At 41.0% G+C, this 12812-nt stretch overlaps 1 protein-coding gene across 2 annotated transcripts in view; it reads left to right on the top strand.

Moving 5' to 3' along the window:
* Positions 1-1868: 1868 nt before the first annotated feature.
* The window catches only part of LOC124264592 (galactoside alpha-(1,2)-fucosyltransferase 2-like), a 35328-nt gene continuing 24384 nt past the window's right edge, over positions 1869-12812 (top strand). Inside the window, exon 1 of one of the 2 annotated variants that reach the window (XM_046699341.1) lies at positions 1869-2068. The gene's annotated coding sequence lies outside the window, so the exon portion shown is untranslated. Of the gene's footprint in view, positions 2069-12441; positions 12749-12812 lie in introns of those variants that run through there. The other variant, XM_046699342.1, reaches the window with a different exon arrangement.

The following is a 12812-nucleotide window of genomic DNA, read 5'->3' as shown; positions in this document are numbered from 1 at the left end:
CAACGAACAAAAACCCAGACCATTTTCAATTCCAAGACTAATCGTTCGTGGAGATGCTTCCTGTTGTTTAAATCAGGACAAGTTAATATAAACATGCCATGATAGTCCCTGAGAGTAATTTAGAAAAACAAATATAAAAAATATAAACGCAAACTGGAAACAACATCTTTTGTTTCGCTTATCTCATTTCAGTGTTAATAATTGAGTTTGTGTTCTCTTTAACAAGACGCCGCATCGACTTGGAGAGAATCCTTTGATCACGGACACAGCACTACTGGACCAGTAAAAACCTTCCCAATTTGTTATGGCGAACATGCTGGTAGACAATCTGCAAATGTGACAGATCCTTGCAAGTATTTGTGTGATGTCGGGCGGCAGCGCCTCCTGGGTTCTGTAACCAAACCGTGTTTCTGTGGAGTGGCGATAGTGTTAACATTTTTAATTGTTCAGCTGTTGCATTAATTTAGGCTGTGTAAACAAATATTTGTTTCACACGACATGTTTCAAACTGCTTAACTCGTGACGACTCGGGTTAGAATTGGTCTTCAGTAACCCATGGTTGTCGTAAGAGGCGACTAACGGGATCGGGTGGTCAGGCTCGCTGGCTTGGTTGACACATGTCATTGGTTCCCAATTGCGCAGATCGATGCTCATTCTGTTGATCACTGGATTGCCTGGTCCAGACTCGATTACTTACAGACCGCCGCCATATAGCTGAAATATTGCTGAGTGCGGCGTTAAACATAAAACAAATATAACTGACGCGGTATTGACGATGGATTGCATTTTTGTATATTTTGTTTCTATTTATTAATCTTTTCATTTTTTTCTATTTCATTAAAAAATACGCTCCCCATAAATAGACCAGGGTGCCGTTGTAGAAAACAACCAAAGCGCTAAGATTACCTTAAGTCTATGTTAAGGTATGGGAGCTACGGTCACCTTAGCACAAAGATCGCTTTGTACAACGGCACCCAGGTGGCCCCACATGGCCACGCTTCCTGCAGCTCGGGTTATAAAGAGGCAGCTGCAGGCTGTTTTGATCACGGCAAGGTTCCCTGTGACCAATGACATTGTACTGGCTCCAAACCAACCTGTGCTTGTCGTATCTCCTTAGTTCATATCGCCAGGCAGGGAAACAACAATTACCATCCTTTAAAGCCTGTGATCAAACCATCCATCGTCCTTGCTGGCTGACGACCTGTCTACTAATCCAGGGAGACTATAACAGTACCAAGAAACAAGAAAAATAAAAACGGAACCAAACAATGGTTACAAACAACATAATAATTAAAAGATTACCCTTCTTCCAGGCGTGGGGACGGTTGGGTAGCTCAGTAGTTAAAGCGTTCGCTCATCACACCGAAGTCCCGGGTTCGATTTCCCACATGGGTACAATGTGTGAAGCCAATCTCTGGTGTCCACCGCCTTGATATTGCTGGAGTATTGCTAAAAGTGGCGTAAGATCCAAATAATTCAATTCTCGCCGACGTATTTTCAAGTGACGCTTGCTTACAGAAAAGAATCAGTGATGTATAACTGGATTATTCCACAAGGAACTGCTTTCAGAGGACTGTCTCCTTTCAGACACGCACGTTCTTCAGATTCCACGAGACGAACGAAGTTCATTTATATCCCTTTGCACGTCATTGAAGCATGTGATGCCATGTTCCCCGTGTCATAACCGTGTCTGCCCCTCCCCTGTGTTGGAATCCGATAAATCAATAACCGCCCTTCGAATAACGGCAAGTAACGGCGCGATAAATCACTTAAGAGAACACACCTGCCATCACGTCCACAATCACGGTATCCTAAAGCCCATCAAATCGAACGAGAAACGAATAACACGGTTTTATTGACCTTATTCGTATGCACCAAGTCACTGACGAGCGCACAGCGCGACGCCGCTTCGCCCTCTTACCGAGCTTTCCATGCGTTGCCTAGCAACCATCTCACTTCCAGGGAAGTCGGGATTTGGGAGATTTGTGGTCATTCTTGAAAGGCGTTTGTGGACAGAGGCTGCTCACAGGAGACCAGGCCTGATGTAGACTTTGTAGCATATGATACGGTAAGTTCCCGCCTGTTTTACAATTCATCATAAAGCATTGGTTGTCTGGCACGGTTGTCTGTGGCCGATGAGCGATATCGATCGGTTGTTGTTATTGTTCAGTAGAAGCACGTTCCACTAGAACGGGTCTTGCAGACTCTCGTGCCAGGATTTCATGGCATGCTGCATTTCTCGTGTCACGTTACTCAACACTGCCGCCACGTGCTTGTCAAGTTTAGTTTAATTCTGGGTATAATGTTTGGGGAGACTGTCAGCTTCTACTAGACATGCATCTAGTTGGGGAAGGAACACCACTCACGTGTCAGCCAAGACTGGCACCATCGTCACGTTCATTTGAAGCAGTCTTGTCTGTAGTGTAGATCACGACGTAGCTAACAGCGACGTCGTGTTGGTTGTTGGAATTCTAGTTCCAGTACTTCCCAAATGAACTATTCTGGTCTACAGAAGCGTCTTGATGAATGTGCTCATCTGTCTCACAGTCCCCGAACCGTGTTACTTCCCCTTCTGCTCAGCCCTTTCTGCAATGCTAAAGCCCTAAATGAAGCAAGTCTTGATTTCCCCAGGTTCTGAATCTCCGTTCTCACAGGGGCCCCCTTTCAATTTAAAAGGAATTGTTTGTTTCTATCAAAGTTATATATATTTAGAGACTAAGCGTTAGTCTATGGATGTGTGGTAAAGGCTCGTTGGATTGGTTGATTTCATGCCTCGAATAATTGGATCATTGTTTTCAGTATCATGGATTGTGTTGTCGAATTATACATATACAGGGCGGTGGGGTAGCCTAGTGGTTAAAGCGTTGGCTCGTCACGCCGAAAACCCGGGTTCGAATCCCCACATGGGTACAATATGTGAAGCCCATTTCAGGTGTTCCCCGCCGTGATGTTGCTGGAATATTGCTAAAAGCGGCGTAAAACCTAACTCAGTCAGCCGTACATATACATCTCATCGCACCCCGAAAATGTATGTTCATGGTATCAGTTACTGATAATGAACGTTGTTCAATTTATGTGAGGATTTGGGTCAGTAATTTCTGTGTTTGTGTAGAGGCGACATGACAGTTTGGTCAGGCTCGCTGTTTGGTTGATAACTGTCTTCGTATCTCAATTCAGGATATCGATACTTGAAGTCTCAATCACTGGATTGTCTATTCCGGGTTCGATTATATACGGGCGTCTTGTATTCTTCGCAATGTATATATATACCACCCGTACAGAGATTCTCGTCTTCAAAAATGCTTTTACCTTCAAATAATCATGTTCATATAGTATGTTGTACAGCTAACATCCGGATAGGTGGAGATAGTTATGTGACTTTTATCTCTGATACACATGTATGAAATATGTGCACTTTGCTTTGATAAATTCCGATGTTCAATTCTATTGGCGGAATCGTACACTTGAGACACTTACAGATAAAGTTGACTAACAGAGAGCCTTTATAACTTGTTCAGCACCATTTACATTTCGTACAGCTAAAATGAGTGAAAATGTTTTCCGAACTTCCAAAATGAACCCCATCTATGACTAAACTGATTTCTGATGCGATATCGGTGTATCTTGTATCGTTGCAACATACTTGCTTGACAGCGATACAAGAATCTGCATCGAAACCTCGCATCATCTAAATAAAAGAAGTTGTTTATCCATAAAGTGTGTCCATATATATATGATCATACTGTTTGTATCAATATCTCATATGAAAATCAGTTGATGTCAAAGACTTGCTGATGCTCATATGTTTGAAATAAAACCTTTAAAACTGTTCGTATCAACTCGGGAGATAGCTGGAGCGATTGTAGAGTTCAGATTATGTCAGGACGCTGGGGTAGTCTAATGGTTAAAGGGTCTGATCGTTCTCTGAAGGTTCTACCCAGGTTCTTTTCCCCGTATTGGTACATTTCTGGTAATATTGATAAAGGCGGCGTAACACAATACTCAGCAAGTGTTAATTCAGCAAGAATTAATACCAAATAATGATGATACCAAGCGTTAGCGAAACGGTCAAGCGTACCCAGTCCCACTGTTGGCAATCGTCCTGACAACTTGGTCATTGTGACACATGTTCATGGTCATATTACCGTTATTTCTCAGCCGTGTTTGTAGACTGTTCACCACGGATGCCCAACACGCAGTAGACTCAGAACCAAGTTCTAGTTTTGTCCAATTAATATCGAGCGCCGGGCAGGCTGACAAGACTTAACATCATTTAATACGTCGGAGATCGAACCAAGCGCCGCCCTTCCGCACACGCATGTGGCTAATATAGGTATATAACTTCTAAAATTATTTTTTTTAAATGATTCTAAAAATCTTTCAGTCTGCAGTTTCGTGTCCATGTATGTGTAATGTATTGAGATCTGGAAATCATGTTTAAGAATAATAAGTTCCTCTAAACCATTTCCTATTTGCCTTTTTCATATCTTTTCTTTCCTGCATTTCGGATTGTCATTGTCCGGGACATGCCTATTTTAGAAAGAAAACCTCACATTCGATAACATCCAAAACTGGTTGGAAAAGGCTCAGTAATACATGGAAGGATAACAATATATGGATGAACAACTTCTTTATTGCTGTGACTTGTTCATCCATGTATTGTCATCCTTCCTTACTGCCCAACTTCTAAATGCCTCTCAATGAAGTTAATAATGCATATTTCTTTTTAAACTTTGCAGATTGTGTGATTTCTTTTCCCATAAACGATTCTTGAAAACATAAATCAATATCGGGAAATGTTCCTCCGTCCAACAAGATGAGAACAGTCGTGTTTGTGTCTCCTTTGTAAGTAGTGATTGTTGACCAGCGCCTTGGGCGCCAAACAGTTTACTGTCGTGTGACTTGTCTCCTTTATCTACATTGTCTGTCTTGACAAACATAAGTCTCTCTGCCTGGAGGCAACATTGGCGGTCAGTGCGCGTATGATCAATAGTTAATCTGTAATTATGTGGCAATATGGTTTAGGAATACTGTGGCAAAATGGTTTATGCGTACTGGCGATGTGATTTCAGAATACTGTGGAGGTACTATTGCTGTATACTGTGCCAATACGATTTATGCCCACTACGACAATATGATACATGCATACTGTGGCAATATTATTGATTCATGCATACTGTGTCAATACGATTTATGCATCCTCGTGGTAATACGATTTATGCTTACTGTGTGTTAGTACGATTTATTCATCCTGTGGCAATCCAATTTATGCATACTACGGCAATATGGTACATGCGTGCTGTGACAATATGGTTGAATGATGCATACTGTGGCAAAATAATACATCTATACTGTGGCAACATAATTCTAGCATACCGTGGCAATATGATATTTGCTTACTGTGGCAGTACGATTAATACATACTGTGGCAATACGCTAATACATACTATAGCAATACGATTTATGCCCACAGTGGCAGTACGATTGCTGTATACTAAGGCAATATGACCTATCCGTACTGTGGAAATATGATTTTTGCATACTGGTGAAATATGATTTTCGCATACTGTGGAAATATGATTTCTGCATTCTGTGGAAATATGATTTCTGCATACTGTAGCAATATGATTTCTACATACTGTGGCATGGTGATCGGTATTAATACTGCTACAAGTCGTTTGTTTTGGAAGATTGAGTGAGTGAGTTAAAGTTATTCCAGTTGTTTCACGTCGTGTGAGCTTGAGCAGAAGGAAAGTTAGAAGTGATGCATGTTTTACTTGTTAACCACTTTGATTTATTATAAAACGTCAGATCAAAACAATACAAAGTCTTGACTTTCCTCGGAATCAGATTCCATTTAGTGTAATGATCAAAATAGCAGTGAAAAGCATATGAGTGAGTGAGTTTAGTTTTACGCCGCACTCAGCAATATTCCAGCTACATGGCGGCAGTGTGTAAATGATGGACTCTGGTCCAGACAATCCAGTGATCAACAGCATGGCCATCGATCAGCGCAATTGGGATACGATGACATGTGTCAACCAAATCATGGGTTAATGCAGATCAAGTCTAACCCGGACCTTCACGAGTGAAAGGCATATGAATGGAACAATAACAATCAGTGGTGACACCAGGTGTTGTCGGAAAGGGTAGGCATGTCCAGCCCTACCGGTACTACCCGCCATTCACATATATTTAAAGGAAATATGCACAGCCCGAGTTCCCCTAAAATGCAGAGTGGCTTGTAAAAACCACGAGCTCTGATGTGGTGCTCACGAAGCTTTAATAACTGAAATGCTAGTGTATGATTACACTGTATGATTGACAGACCAACTGGGTTGATATTATTAATATGAATGTACATCAATATATCTGAATACACAGCATTGGTAGTCTAGCTTACATATCGACTTTATATATGTCAGTACAACATCGGTGTGGTGTTATATACTAACACACTGATATAAATAACTCGACACGACAGAACCTTGTTAACGTGGTCTCACATTCTGATATATACATCTCATATATGAGTGCAGCAATGGCTTCAAGCTGTGAGCGAGAGACGAATTTCAGTAAACTACAAAGATGGAAAATGGTTCTTAGATACAATAAATACAGTCAAATCCCGATGAGTCGAATCTCTGGGGACCAAGTAATAAATTCGACTTATCGATGTATTCGAGACATAGGTATGTCTATGAGGGTAGAAAAAAAGATGATCCAGTCCTAATTCCTCCGCCTAAGCATGTGTTTATCTAATGATTTCCCTATCACTAATAGGGGCACCTTATCAGTTCCAGTCTGATTAGTATTGATTTTAGTATTAGTAGTGGTTTCTTCTTGTCGAAGTTTCAGAGAGTATGTTTCACAAGGTTAGTGTACATTAAAGCATTTCATTCTGCAATTAAACAAAACATTTGAAGGAATTGATATCCATCTCCAACAGACGAGCTCCACTGTACACATTGTCTGTCACTATTTAGTTTATTTCAACCGTTAAGTGGTTGATAGTAGGTAATTTAATTAACGGGTAAGATGCTTTGAAGGTTTGGAATAAAATAAACATTGCTGGTTGAAGACGTGTGAGAGGAGTGGGGCGGGGTGACATGTTTCCTCAATGTATATTTAATCCTAGCGTTCAAGGGTAATCGGATAATTCACTAAAGTGCCGGCGTTATCCTCACGCAACAGCTGCATCCTCCCCGCGACTTACGACTTTGTTTCCGACATGACCTATGACGTATATGCATATCGCAATTTGTATTGATATCCGTGTCAGCTTTTGATGCCGACCTCAGACTTTTAAAGTAATTGGCTGCTTGGTTTTACTCCCCAGCACATGAGTTCCAGTCATACATAATACATTGGGAGATGCAAGTCAGATGTAGAGGGGCTTGCAGGGGGTCACCGTAATAATACTAAAAAGTGTACTGCTTGCCGTAGTAATTCAAAAAATCCATTTTGAATCGTTGGATCCTGATTCTGGTTTTAGTCGCTTATTACGGTATTAATTAGAAGATAAAGCTACTCTATTTTCAATTTTGCGGTCCTTTATCGTTGATTTAAGACCGCTGAATTAAACATTTAGCGGTCTTAAATCAACGATAGTTTCTTCGTAGTTTCTTCACCAAAGATGCTGCCGAGATAGAAATTGCCGATGTCCGACATGTTTGTTTACAAACAATAGGGTCAACGGGTTCGTTGTATTCATATGCGGTGAATCGGTCACTTTGATTAGCGGTCCTTAAACTGTCATTTAAGTACGGTTTTGATGAGCTCTAAGCCAATCAGAATCGAAAATCACACATGGTCGTGCTAGAATGTTGGTTTATGGTAGTATGACTGAAAGTGTATGGCTATGACTTTATCACTGTTGATGATTTTGTCACTGATGGTGTGCGAGTATGATTTTTCCACCGATGATGTTTGCTATGAATTTGTCACTGGTTGTGTGTGACTATGGTTTGGTCACTGATTGTGTATGGCTATGATTTTGAAACTGATTGTGTATGCCTGTGATTTTTGCCACTGACGGTGTATGGCTGTGATTTTTTTCACTGACGGTGTATGCCTGTGATTTTTGCCACTGACGGTGTATGGCTGTGAATTTTGTCACTGACGGTGTATGGCTGTGACTTTTGTCACTGACGGTGTATGCCTGTGATTTTTGTCACGGATGGTGTATGGCTGTGATTTTTGTCACTGACGGTGTATGCCTGTGATTTTTGTCACTGACGGTGTATGGCTGTGATTTTGTCACGGATGGTGTATGGCTGTGATTTTTGTCACTGACGGTGTATGGCTGTGATTTTTGTCACTGACGGTGTATGGCTGTGATTTTTGTCACTGACGGTGTATGGCTGTGATTTTTGTCACTGACGGTGTATGCCTGTGATTTTTGTCACTGACGGTGTATGGCTGTGATTTTGTCACCGATACTGTATTTTGTCACCGTACTGTAGGTTCTGTCATTGTGGTATATGATTTAGTCAGTGTTGATTTTCTGGTTTACTACTGGTTTAGGGGTATTTTTTCACTGGTAGTATATGGTTTTATATCATAGGTGGTCTATAACTATGACTCCATCACTGAATGATTATGACCGACCGTTTTAATACATATTGTTTATGGATTTATCACTGAATATTTGTGGTCATGTTTTAGTCCATACACCCGTGAAGATACGGATTATAACTGATGGTGAGTTTGGCGCGAGAAGCGAATACTGGGATAATGCTCGCCGGAATGACTGATCCATGCCGTTTTATCTCAATTACGTCAAATGATGTTCATGATGTCAGTGACTGGATTATCTGGTCGATTGTTTACACACCGCCGCATACAGATAGGATATTGCTGAGTGCGGCGTTAAGGGGCGTACAATATATAGGAGCACCTCACTCTAAAATAAAACTAAAATAAAATAACCTAAAAAGAATACATAATATACAATTTAACAAACGGAATGTGAAGGAGTTTTGCATTTTAATAGGGGTAGATATAAATAGATGATGTGCACACTATATAGGAGCACCCCACCCTAAAATAAAACTAAAATAAAATAACCTAAAAAGAATAAATAATATACAATTTAACAAACGGAATGTGAAGGAGTTTTGCATTTAAAATAAGAATAGATATAAATAGATGTGTAAATTAAAAAAGACATTGGGTATTTACACAATAAAACCAAGTACATATATATTTAGACTTAGTGAGGGAGCTGACATTGAGACCCACAGTCTTACCCGTTCATTACATTTATCAGATACACGGTCTGGCAAAACAAGTAACGTGATCAGGTCGAATCTTGGAATGCCTACCCACGCTTCTGCACGTTTTGTGGACGAAACTCTGCACAGGGAATTGAAGAGTCTCAGACTTATTAAATTTAATGGGAGTTTTTCTACACTGGTATCACAAAGCATGAGAGAAATGGAATAACGAGCATAAAAAGTTGAACTAGCCTCCTGTTTTACACAATGAATGAATGAATGAATGAATGAATGAATGAATGGATGGATGGATGGGTGGAGGATGGATGGATGGATGGATGGATGGAGGATGGATGGATGGATGGATGGATGGATGGATGGATGGATGGATGGATGGATGGATGGATGGATGGATGATAATGAATGAATGAGTCGACATAGAGTTAATTATGTGGTATGAAACCAGGTGCGATGAGTGCATCACGACACAGGACTAATTAGCTGCACAACTGTGCCTGCAGCTTTTCCCACCAGCTTCATAATTAATTAGAATTGAGAATCCCGACAGCCGGTCTTATCTAATCGGTGACGGAGAAAACATGATATTGGCGTCACGGTGAGTGTGTTTCTGTATGAGTGGGAGAGTGTGTCTGTGGTTGGTGAGCGTGGGGGATGTGTTAGAGAGAGTGTGTGTCTGCGGTTGGTGAGTGTGTTGGGGATGTGTGTGTGTGAGAGAGAGGGAGTGTGTGTCTGTGGGTGGTGAGTGTGTTGGGGATGTGTGTGTGTGTGTGTGTGTGTGTGTGTGTGTGTGTGTTGTGTGTGTGTGAGTGAGGGAGTGTGTGTGAATTAGAAAATAATCCGTTGCCGGGACGAATCTTGCGCATGCGTAGAAAACGCCAACTGCGATGAAGTTGCAAGGCCAGGTTGCAAGTTTGTATTTTGTATTCGAGACACTGGAAAAGGAGCTGTCCTACCGCTTGTTGTCAAGAAACAACTCAGACTACGTCGCCAAATCAATATTTAAACTAATTTAAACTAATTGGCAGCATCCATCACACATCGTTTATTCGCTTCTTTAGATTGTAAGGATTGGCATCGGCAGTTATGTTTAATTCAACAGTATGTTTAACAATGGGAATTGTTCTTTCATTTGCTGTAGGTTTACATCAGGGAATAATTCAAAAGTTGTTGTGAGTGAGCTCCGGAGGTTCAAAATTTCTGAGACGGAAAGAACATTTACAGTAATATGTCAGAGCGTTGTTGTGTATATCTGTGTCTCTGTGTGTGTTTGTGCGTAGAACTGTCTATGTGTGCGGGTGTGTATGCGGGCGTGTGTCTATCACAACTTAAGAACCACGTCCGGTTGTAATTCTTGATCTTCTGCCGCCGCTAAATAGTTTATAGAACTTTATTTTAAGCTTTAATATGTGTCCCAGGGAGCTGCATGATTGTGTAAACCAGAATATCACACATATTAAATCAGACATCTTAGTTTTAAGTGCTCCAAAAACGAGTCAATTGTCGTTAAGCGCTACGCTTCGCAATCTTCCAATTATACGACGGTGGCTTACAGTGAGTGAGTGGGTGCTCATGGGCTTCACATATTGTACCCATGGGGGCAATCGAACCCGGGTCTTTGGCATAACGAGTGAAGAACAGTGAGTGAGTGAGTGAGTTTAGTTTTACGCCGCTTTTAGCAATATTACAGCAATATCACGGCGGGGACACCAGAAATGGGCTTATCACATTGTACCCACGTGGGGAATCGAACCCGGGTCTTCGGCGTGACGAGCGAACGCTTTAACCACTAGGCTACCCCACCGCCCCAGCGAAGAACAGTAAATGACTGCCCAACCGCCCTTGGCTTACAAGTGATCCAGTCTGGAGCAGACAATCCAGTGACTGATCATTAGCAACTGTTCATGGTGTCAGCATACGCAATCAACCAAGCAACTGAACAAGACATCCGGTGTTGTATTTGTTTACCTCTTGCTGCGGAACCATCTTTTCACCCGGAAAACCCATAAGATCCGGTTTAGAAATGATCTTCACTAAAACATACTTTTCGTAAGACTAACGGGATTCGGGTAGTCAGACCCGCTGACTTGTTCAACAGATGTCATCGTATCCCAATTGTGTAGATCGATGTCATGATGTCAATCACAGGATTGAAAATACACAATTCCATTTAGAAAGTGGTCGAATGTAGCACATGTTATATTTGGGATTACACTTTCTCAGTAATGTACAGCTTACAGTACTTCTTGGTTCCGTGGTCCAGGCTACCAGTTGTCCGACTTCCACTTTTGGAAAACCGGTATGGTTGAGTGGGTTAGAGGGCTGACTTTGTGTGCTGGCGATTAGGTTCCTGACTCTGGGTTGCCTCAACCCAACGTAAGTAATAGAACCTGTACTTAACTGAGAAAGTGTGACCCCCATATGTAATAGTGGTGTTCCGATTAATTGAAATAATCGAAGATTGGTCGCAGTGACCAAACGACCAAGCAATCGATCACATTTTCTCATAATCGAACATAAACGATTTTGGAACTACTGTTTTAGTCTTTGAAATACTTGACAATGGAACATATCTTAGAAGTTGTCAGGGCCTGGAAACATGTTTATTTCTTAGAAACCTCACTTCACTAACTGAAAAGTCATGACTGAATATTTCTCTAAGACTCCAGGAAGTTTATGTTCATGATATATTAGTCATCACTTTAATGTAGCAAGTGGGAACATGTTATACTTTTCTGCAGTAACAACCTGGATAGGAAAATCTGAAAAATGACTCTAGCCAATTTATTTCGATGATTGTTCGTTGGTAATGAAGCAATCATCAATTGTGAGATTTCAACCAATTCCCAACACTAATATATAACGTGTACAATCACTGGATTGTCTGGTCTTAACACGCCGCCGTTATACAGCTTAAATAATTATGTAAAACAACAAGGAAACAAAAAAATGGTAGAGGCCCTATGGCTTCCCTGACATGAACAAACATGAACAAGCCGATGACGTCAGTAAATGTTTCTTTGTGTATTTTTAAGAGTCTCGCGCCGTTAATCTTAAATGTATTGAATCGATTGATATAGACGCGACTTGGATCTTAAACTATCTGAATATTGTTTCGTGGCCACACAAAGGATGGTTTCTTTATCTTCTTGCACTCGTAAATACTACGTGTGATGAATATTTGTCTTCCCATCATCGATGACGTACATTATTCATCAGACCATTACTTCCTATGATTACCGTGCGTCCACCTGATGCGTATGTGTGAAACTAATTGTTGTTAGTGGTTTGGGATCAATAGAACGTTCATGCTCAATATAGATGCCCTGTTGATATATTTGACGACAATCAGTTTGCTGCATGGAACGAGTATGTATAGAAGACACGTGTGTTCTGTGTGAAAAGTGTGGTCCCAGGAGCGTTGCAGATTTCGGTTTCATGACAACGGAATTGTACAGTGTTCTGAACTAGTGTCATATGTCACATTGAGGCAGTCTAGTTTGAACGAGAAGGTAAGTTTATTAAAATGCTTTATTAGTTGAGAAATAGACTTGGATTTGGGGACATGGCATGTCT

The sequence above is a fragment of the Haliotis rubra genome, unplaced genomic scaffold, assembly GCF_003918875.1.
Source record: "Haliotis rubra isolate DU_JTF1 unplaced genomic scaffold, ASM391887v1 Scf930, whole genome shotgun sequence".
Taxonomy (NCBI): domain Eukaryota; kingdom Metazoa; phylum Mollusca; class Gastropoda; order Lepetellida; family Haliotidae; genus Haliotis; species Haliotis rubra.
This window is presented reverse-complemented; position numbering and strand designations above follow the sequence as displayed.